This window comes from Dipodomys spectabilis, unplaced genomic scaffold (genome assembly GCF_019054845.1).
Source record: "Dipodomys spectabilis isolate Male_0828 unplaced genomic scaffold, ASM1905484v1 ptg000205l, whole genome shotgun sequence".
NCBI classification, from domain to species: domain Eukaryota; kingdom Metazoa; phylum Chordata; class Mammalia; order Rodentia; family Heteromyidae; genus Dipodomys; species Dipodomys spectabilis.
Window position 1 is genome coordinate 1,778,061 of NW_024870882.1, and position 10,643 is coordinate 1,788,703.

At 34.3% G+C, this 10,643-nt stretch overlaps 1 non-coding gene across 1 annotated transcript; it reads left to right on the top strand.

Moving 5' to 3' along the window:
• Positions 1-508: 508 nt before the first annotated feature.
• Positions 509-615, top strand: LOC122122139. Its single transcript, XR_006150126.1, has one exon. It is a non-coding gene; the product is annotated as a U6 spliceosomal RNA (small nuclear RNA).
• Positions 616-10,643: the final 10,028 nt, after the last annotated feature.

Genomic DNA, 10,643 nt, shown 5'->3' on the forward strand with positions numbered 1-10,643 from the left:
AGAAACTGTGTAGTTAAAATCTTAACTCTTCACTCTGCTTCTTTACACAAAGGCTTTGCAACTCCTCATTAATAAAGTTTCCATAAACTCTGAAATGTACATACTTAGTGCTTAATGTCTGCTACCATAAATATTAAATACTTTATAGAAAAGTTTTATACTTGCCAAATCGTCTTAATTTTTGCCATATATAAGCAAAATCCCCAAAGTAAGCATATTTAAAACATTAAAACTTTTAACAAACCTTACCACTTTCTGCAATGTTCATTTTGACAGGTGCCTTGTATAGAATAATTGAATTCCTCCTCCTACACATCTCTTGAACAATAAATATCCAGAATTATTTTGTTTTTGGCATGTCTATCTTGATTTTATTCTTAAATGTGTGCTTATGTAAGAAATAAATGATTCTAAAATTTCACAACAATTCTTTTGAACTTACTTTTTATTGAATTGTCTAGTTTAATAAAATCAATAAAAATTATACTTTATATATAAAAAATGTTTTGTGCTCAATTTAGCATCACATATACTAACATTGGAACAATACAGAGAAGATTAGCACACCCCAGGCGCAAGGATGACATGCAAATTTGTGGAGCGTTCCATATTTTTTACAACAGATGCTGAAAGGTATGTGGCCACAAGGGAACCGTACTGCATTCTTGGTGGGAGTGTAAACTTGTTCAACTACTTTGGAAAGTAGTATGGAGTTTCCTCAAAATACTCCACATGAACTCCCCTATGACACAGTAATCCACTTCTGGGGATTTACCCAAATGATCATAAACAAGACCATACTAAAACTACCAGCACAACTATGGTTATTGCAACATTATTTACAATAGCTAAGATATGGAATCAACCAAGATGCCCCCATTAGATGAATGGATCAAGAAAATGTGGTATATATACACAATGGAATTCTATGCCTCCATCAGAAAGAATGACATCTCCCAGTTTGTTAGGAAATGGAAAGACTTGGAAAAAAATTATTGTGTAAAGTAAGCCAAGTCCAAATAAATATAGGTCCCATGATTTCCCTTATTTTCAATAACGAATATATGTCTTGGATAAGCAGAAAAGTTCAAAAGATATGTGCATATATCCAGATAAGATGATGTTAAAGAAATTGATCCCCAAGATAGGGACACAAGTGTTTTTTTTTGTTTCTTGCTATTGTTTCTAACGTACTTATAAGGTGCGATGTCATTTTTTTGTTTCTTTGTATGTTTCTCCCCACGCTATAACCCCTGTTTTCTCTGTATTTGAAGTTGGTGCACTTATGTCTTGTATGTATGCTTCTCTAATTTGGGGAGGGGAAGGGAAAAAATGCTCAAATAGGGATACAGGTTGACCCATTGTAACAATGAGATGCACAAGACACTATGTTGAAAAATGAACTTTACAATTTAGGCGTAGGAAGGAAGGGTGAGGGGAGTGTACTTGTGGAGGTGGGAGGGAAGGGATGGTAGGGGAAATACAAAGGAGGAGTTAACAATGATTGTTAGGAAATATACTAGTTTCCTTGTTCATGTAAATGTGACCCCTCTGCACAGTATTATTACAATAAAAAACATATAAAATGCTCTGAGATGGAAGAGTTTATTTCCTCTATTTTACCCATATAATATCGTTAACAAAGAAATTAATGCAGAACACTGATATGAAGGTAATTTGAATAAATGTGTGGTGTGTGTGTGTGTGTGTGAGTGAGTGCGGCACCCAACAATCAAACACACGCGTGCATGCAAACACACGCCATGCATGTATATTGGCATGCTGAGAGTTTAAAATCGGGTCTTCAAGGTCTTGCTAGGCTTTTACTATCTAGCTATGATATAAGCTACATCTCAATTCCTGGCTCTTTGCTAGTTCATTAAACTTTTTGAAAAATAATTTCATGACGTGTTTTTTTTTTGGCACTGATTGGCTCCCAAGTGTTATCCACAGATCTCAGTCTCCTGAGCAAATATTCAGAGTAGATAGGATTATAGGTGTGACCAGCCAGAACAAGGCTTTTAGAATAATTTTTAAAATAAAAGAAAATTTACATCAAGGGAGCCTGTTTTATCATCTAATTTGAAAGCCTTTTGGAGTGATTTTATGATAATTTAATTCGTTTGGGGATTGTTAAAAGATAGAAAGTGATGATATTTAAAAGTTCTAGTACTTTTTAAAAAAGAAACGAACTGTGGGATAGAAGAAATTTGGCTGTCTTCGGACATCAATTTATAAGCTCAGCTCTGTGCATGATAACCCAATGTCACCAACGCAATCTGTGTTGAAGACAAAATGTGACAGAAAACAATCACCATGGGCAATACTTGCTACGCTATTATTTCTTGGGCAATATGAATATTGAATTGAGAGTATAAAGAATGGAGAGATTTTACCCACCTTTTTGGTATTGCTGAAAGATTTTTGGAAACTTTGACTCATTTCCTTCCTTACTGTGTGTGTCTTTGGGCCATGCACTTACTGTCTTTAACTACAATTTTTCCCAACACTACAATGGTAATATCATTAGCATTATAGCAAATGTTATCTTAGGAATTAAGAGGATAAAACTTGTGAAACACTTAACATAAACCTATGAATGAGCTTTGAGTTTAGCCACCATTCTTTTTAAAATACTAAAAAGAATATGATAAGTAGTACAGAAACCATTACATGTAGTGTGAGCAACCAGAAGTAATATCTACTGACCATGCATTGCGTCCAAGGAAGCCAGGTGTATAACTTCTTATGCTGTAAATCGAACTGGTTATCTTATGTCATGATAGTGTAAAAATATCAGGGACCGAACGATGAGGGAATGTTGTAGACTGAGGTGAAATCCATATGAAAATATGCAAAACTGATAAAACATGAAAGTATCTGAGCAGTATGTTGTGTTTTACATCATTTAAGTTTCATTGCAAAGATAAGACCTAGAAGAATAAAATGTCTTTTTGATAGTCTATCATAGGTCCTTAGAAGGATGAACACTTTCCTCATTCTTGTAGAGGCATCGTCAGATATGGGGAACTATAATTTTTGTTTGCTTCCTTCCATTTATTCTTCAGTTTGAAATCTGAAGAACATGAGACTGAAAGAAACCAAGTGAAATTAGCCATGTAGCCTTTAGAAAGAACAATCAAAGTAAAATAAATAATATGTATATATAGCCTTGTAAAAGGTCTAACTACATTGAGTTATATATTCTCAAGCGTTAACAGAAAATGATTTAAAAAATATCATGTTAATAAAAATTTAAAAATGTTAGGAGCTGCTTAATCTTTTTCCTTTCTACTACTATGAATTAATTATTGATTTTCTATAGAGAGATTAAAGATCAGATTAACAAGAAACTTGATTAAAAATGGACAAAAGTTCTGAATAGACATGTTTTCCAAAAAGCCCTGAAAATCGCCTGTGGATTTACAAATTTGTATTTAATACAACTTCTATGCTGGCTTAATGCTTTGTGAGCAGAAGTCATTAGAGAAACGCAATTCAAAATTATTATATGATATTACTTCTTAACTATTATAACTCTCATCAAAAATATCCAAGGAACCAGGTGTGGTGGTAAAGGCTCGTAATTCCAAGTGATTGGAGGATGGAGTAAAAGGATTTGAGTGTAAGGCCAGTCTTGGGTACTGCACACAGTAAAACCTGCCATTTAAATAAACTCAAAAGGTAATAATGGCTGGCGACACTGTGGAGAAAAGGAAATTTTCTACACTCTTGGTCAAAATGCAGGTTAGTGTTCTCATTGTAGAAAGTAGTATGCAATTTTCTAAAGACATCCAAAGTTGAAATATCATCTGACCCACCAATCGTGTGATTATTTCTCTCTGGGTAACTCATAAATATATCTGTAGTTCATTGTTATTCACATTATTCACAACAACAGCCAAGATATAAATCGAAGTCCAGTGTTCAACTACAAACTAATAAAGCAACTGTGGTACATGCACAAATATCTTTTTCTGTTGATCCCAAAGTATTTTTTATTATTTTCCTGTTTCCATTTGTTTAACCTCCAAATTGGAAATCCAGATATAGATTTAATTTAAGCAAAACTACTTATTGAGTATAAGGACCTTCTACTCTCTACATTCTTCCCCCTAAGATCACCAAATATGGTGAGTCTGAAATAGTCTCTTTTTGATCTATGTTAATATTCTTTACAATATGAGTGAAATGTTTAAAAAGTAGTATTTGTTTTAGCTTAATTGATCTGAAGAGACAATAAATGATATTATCAAAGCTTAAAAATGATTTGATTTAAAATTTAGAATTCCGGAAATGGTTTTGACCACTCTGGTTACTGGATCTTTCATTACAACCTCATGAGACAATTTATACTGATAAAGCAAAAATCTGAGGTTAGACATTTATGAATAAAAAAATCACGTCATTCTGAATATGTAGAGCTACATATAAAACATAAAAAATTTAGCTTTTAAATACCTGAATATGCTAGTACATTTAATTGCAGGGTAAGTACTAGTTCTGAAATGAGATAAAATTGCACTTATTTTGAAATATAAACCTAAGTATTTATTTGAATAAAAGAAAATGTTTAAAATATCACTCATTCAAGAAATAAGATGTAGAGTTAGTTGTTTTTCATGCCAATTAAGTTCTCTAAACTTACCACAAATATAGATTAGTAAAACTAATTCATTGCTTGGTAGGGAAATAGCAATCCTGTTTCCTAAAACTCATGAAAATAACTTTTTCTGAAACAATTGCTAAGTAACTGTTTTATATTATTTTGTCATGGAATCTTATTCGATAAATTTTTATTCATTAAGTTAAATAATTGGACAAAAATATAAATTATGCATAAAAAATGTTTATCGAGTTTATTTTTTCAGAAGACAGATCATGGCTCTCTTAAAGAACACTGGAAGGCAGTGTTCTTTATTAATTTTTAGTTATTTTGTTAATGGATATTAATTGTCAGAAGTGACAATTCCATAATATATTTAACATATTTGATTATACTCCCTCTATTTCCTTCTCATTACTCATTCCTCCAAAGATCTTCTGTTATTCACATAAAATTACATCTTCATATATGCACATATAAACTAACTTGGAAGATTTAAGCTAAACTGCAAGTTAGTTCAAGATGTACAGTGAATTAATAGGATTAACAAAAACCTGAATATCTTTTGTTAACTTTTGAATTGAGCTATTATTATTATTATGGTTAAGGTTAGGATCCCAGACAGAATTAGAATTAGGATTAGAGAAATAGAAAATTTAGGTTCATCAAATGATGACCCATTGCAACAATGATACTCACAAGACACTATGTTTAAAATGAAGTTTACACCAAGGGGAGGGAGGAGTAAAGGAATTGGGGAGGGATGGGGTAGTGGGAGAACAAGAAAGAAGTGGGTTACAATGCTCAACAAGAAACGTAATCCTTACCTTATACATGTAACTAATCCCTCTTTAAAGCATCTTTGCAACAAAATAAAATTTTTAAAAAATAATAAAAAAATAAAACCTGACAGAAAATAAAAAAAAGCATTTAAAAATTTATGTTCAAAATGCAAGTAAAATTTAGACCTACACGCTGAGCAAGAGTTAGGATAAATATGAAAAAAGTGGCTTGCTATTAACACGATGATTCGGTTATATGTAGGCTTAGGATTAGTCAAGGTGTGCCAGTTAGAGCGGGGTTAGGATGAGAAAAACATGTAAGACATTGTGTAAAACTGCCACATATTTTAAGAAGAATGAATGGCAAGAATGAATGAAAACCAGTCTCTGTTAATTTAAACGTTCAGATATAATTTGGTTTAAAGTGTGAGATACTTTTTTGTTCCAGTTAGGGTTAGGGAAGGATAAGCTTTAAGGTAAATTTTAGTTTTCCAATTAGAAGTAGAAGACAAAAAAATGTGCGATTGAATAGAATCTAAACAATTTTCCTTACATTAACCATTTGGTGTTAAATTCCGAATGTGATTTGGATTAGGTTTCTGGTTAACCGGTGTTGAGGATAGAGAAATGGGTTAAACTAGTGGCTCGAACCTATTATCCTAGCCACTCAGGAAGCTGTTTTCTGAGGACCGCAGCTCAAAGGTAGCCCAGGCAGGAAAGTCCATGAGACTTTTATGTGAAATTAACCACCATAAAACACAAAAGCGGTGCTGTGGCTCAATTGGTTGAATGCAGACCTTGAGCTAAAGTACTCAGGAATCATGCCCTGGCCCAGAGTGCAAGCCCCATGACCGACAAAAAGAAAAAAAAGAAATGTTAAATATTAAGTAAAGCTGAACCCATTTTTCAGATTCCAGGAATTCAGGAAAAGCTGGGATAATGGACGTACAATGTATTTCTTAATATCAGGATTTGAGATCAATGGGTATAATGATTCCTGTTATGGAACAAAATGCATTCAGAATTAAGAGTGAAAAAATCCGTAGGGTTTACCAAAAACCTGCAATTTATTTCAAGAATTACCAGTGGAATTTCAGTTAGGCTTGCACAAAACGAGCATTTTTCATACATTTTAGAATTGGGATACGATTAGTGTCAAGGTTATGGTTAGGATTCCAGCCATGGTTAGGCTTGGAGTGAAGGAGAAAATAAATGAGGGTCAAATTGAAGGTAAATTTTAATATAAGCCTGATAAGAATTAGAATGAATGTAAACTAAAGTATTGCTTTTAATATTAGAATCTACTTACAATTAGGCTAATGGTTATTCTCAATGTTCCAGTTAAGAAAAATTAAGTTTAGGGTTAGAAAATGACTAAGATATTGGAAAAATTGTAATCTATATTTGGAAGGATGAGTGAAAACTAGTGTACTTCTGTGTTAGTATTGTCATATAATTTGGATTATGATAAGGGTCAGTATTTTCTTTTGATTATATTTACTGTTATGAATAAGAAAGCTTTTAGTATAAAATTGTGTTCATTAACAAGTAAAAGCAAATATGTGAGGCTGAATAGTAACTAGAACATTATCATTATATTTATTCCTCAGTGATCATTCTTGTAGTGATTAATGAGAGTTTTCCAGTCAGGTTTATGTTGAGAGTTAGCATTAAGTAATGGACTAGATGGTAAGAAAATCTGAAACTGTTTTCAGATACAGTGGTTCAGGAAAAGGTAGAATCAATGGAAACTACAGTATTTTCCTGGTAAGAGAATTTGAAGACAAGTAATATAATGAATGGCTCATGTTAGGGAACAACATAACTTTCGAGGTAGAGTCAGAAATTTTGCGGGAATTAGGGCAAACTGAAACTCATTTCCAGAGTTAAAACTGGAATATTCATTAGAATCATTAAAAACTAGAGTATTTTTCTTAAACATTAGAATTGGATTATCATTAGAGTGAAAATTAGGTTTTTAATTCCAGCTAGGCTTACTGTAAACATTAGAGAAATGGAAAATTTAGGGTAAAAGTGAAAGTAAATCTTAGAATAACAAGTAGAGTTAGAATTAGGATGAATGTGAAATAGAAAACTGCTAATAATATTACTATTAGAGTATGATTTGGGTGAGGGTTAACATCAATATTCCAGTTAGGGTTAGGGTTACAATAAAGACAAGATAATGAGTGAAACTACAAACTATTTTTAGAAAGATGAGTTGAAGTTAGGATGAATAAAAACAAATGTATTTGTGTGGCTTTTAGACTCCAAAGGCCATTAGTTCTAGGTTTAGGTTTACTTTCCTAATTCCGTTTAGGCTTAGGGTTAGGGAACGGTAAGCTTTAAGGTAAAACTGAGTTTCTACCAACACTTTCAAGTAAATTAAGTGTGAAATTTAACAAAAACTACAGAGTTTCCCTAATTTTCTTATTCAGGGTTCAATAGGGTTAAATTTAGAGTTAGGTTTCTAGTAAGGTTTAGATATATCATTAGGGTTTGGAAGGAGCATAGATTTTAAGTAAACCCGCAGCTTCTTTTTGGATATACAAGAGTTCAGTAAAAGTTAAGATCAATGGAAACTATGGTATTTTTCATGATTTGAGGATTTGAGGTTAATGATTCCTAATAGGGAACAAGATAGATTTCAGAGTCCAAGTTAGGGAATCTGTAGGATTTGGAGCAAATTGCAAATCTTTTCAAAGATAATGGGTATCTGTAAGGATGTATCTAAACTGGAGTAATTTCCATTAATTTTAGGATTGGGTTCCTATTATCATCACGGTAACTCTTAGGGTTTTGACCAGGATTAGAGTTAAGATTAGGGAAATTGAAGGTTGAGAACTTGAGAGACTTACTTCATTTGTGTATATATATGAACTATTCTAAGGCTTTAACTCAAGGCTTGGGTTCTGTTCTTGAGCTATATTCTGTAGGCTACGAGCCATGAATCCACTTCCAGCTTTCTTTGGCAGTGAATTGGAGACCAGAATTGCACAGACTTTCCTATCCAAGCTGATACTGAACTGAGATCCCAAGATCTCTGACTTCTGATTAAAGTTAGAATTAAAGGCATGAGCTACTAGTGCCCGGGAAAGTGCTTGACTTTTATTGATTGTTTTTACTTATGTTCAAGATCAAGTCTTGAATTCAATATCTGAGAGCGTTGGTCACGAGGTAGCCAATGCCACTTGAACCATATCAACTAAAATGATTATGTTAAATAGCTGGAAATCATTAAATTTTCTTCAGATGATAGGCATCATTACTGTTGTTCTAAAACTCATCCTAACGAAAAAATATTTATAGACCCTAGAGATGATCTGTGCACATTCTCATGCTTTGCCTCTAATTGCATAACATTTTAGGGACATGATTTTTAATCATTATTTTGAGTTATCATTAAATAAAGCAGTTAATGCGTACAGTATACTTTGATCAATGCCAACCCTTTCAACATTCTCATCCATCACTCCTCTATGAAAATCTTCCTTCACTTTTCTTAATTTTGTAGGAAATTTACTGGATTCCTCTCTACTGTTCCTCCAATTCCTCTTCTTCATTCTATCTTTTCTCCCTTTACCTCTCTTTTGACTACCCACTTCCATATTTTCCATCAACTGTACTCCTAGGTATTTACCTGAAAGTTTACAAACCAGGATATAGTTAAAGTTTCAGCACAACCATGCTTACTGAATCAGCCCAGATACCCTTCAAGTGAGAAATGATTGAAGAAAATGTAATACACACACACACACACACACACACACACACACACACACACACACACACACACACACACACACACATTGGAAATTCTACTTACCCATCAGAAAGAATATTGTACCATTTGTATCTCTCATCTCTCATTTCTCTTATTTCTTCTGCCTGATATCACATTGTCGCCTTACTGTCCCTGTACTGCGGTAACTGACAAATGCAAACTGATGTAAAAGATTTTCAGGGTTATTGTCTAGCCATAGATTTCTGAATACAAGTTCTTTGCTCCTTCTCTTTGTATATTCATGCCTTTGAGTAGTGATTGTGCAGATTCATTTGTACCATTTGCTACACAGAAAAGAGATGAACTACTTGCATATATATTTACATACATGTATATACATACATACATGGATATATGCATTTTATGTTTTCAAGAATTATGGAGCTAACAAAAATCACATGCATTTTCCTTTCTGTTCAATTCTTTCAAGCCTAAATAACTTTGTCTCTTTTGAATACCTGATTTTAAAGAAATGTCACCATCTCTGATCTGAGAGTGGCCTTGAAATTAGATGTTTAAATAGAACAAACTTATTTAGGCTTTTTGGTGGAAGAGAGGAGGATGACTAGGGTTCTATCCAGGAGTTCTCTGCTTGCTAGACAGGCATTTTTTTGTATAGCACCAAGCAGCTCAACCACTGTTGCCATACTTCTAGTCCATATTATTTGCTTGAGTTCTTGAACTTTTTGCATTGTCAGGACTAGCTGAAAAATCAAAAACAGGCACAAATCCTTCTCTGTGACTGAGCCCAGCTGGAGGCAGGAAGTTTTATTTCCCCAGATATGTTCAAAATCACATTTGTTATAAAAATTACTAGATGAGACCTTCATAGGTGAGGTGATATTGGGTTTCTGGTGGAGCTCTGTCTGGTTTAAGGGAGGAGTTGGTATTGGCACAGCCTGTATGGTGGAACAGGACAGGGCTATGAGGGTGAAGGCCAGTGTGTGTAGGGCTTTGAGACATCAGGGAGGGAACAGGAAGGACTAGACTTGTTAGGGGAGGGGTCTCTTGTGGAGTAGGTGGGACTTAGGACGGACGCTGGCAGGTGGACAGGTTTTCATTGGAAGAAGGTTGGGTCACTGGCTGTTTGGGGCAGGGCTTTGAGAAGGAAGAATAAGGCTACAAAGGAGGAGGTTACTTAGAGGAGGGGATTTTGTGGAACACTGTGAGCCCTTGTGGGATATGTAGGGTGAGGTTTCCCATAAGTCAGGGCAGGGAATGGAGGCAAGAGGTTGACAGAAAGTGGGGATTCTGGAGCAGGAATGTGGAGCTATGAGGGAGTGGCTTTTCAGGGTGTGGCTTTGAGAGGGCAGGGTGGTACTCAGAAGACATAGGTTAGCCAGGGGCGGGGTTTCTCATGGAGAATGGCAGGCCTTTGGGAAAGTGTGTTAGGGTGGAGGTGGGGTTTCCAGCAGAGCAGGATGTAGTCACAATGTATGGAGGCGTTTTTAAGGACCAGGGCTTTGTGAGA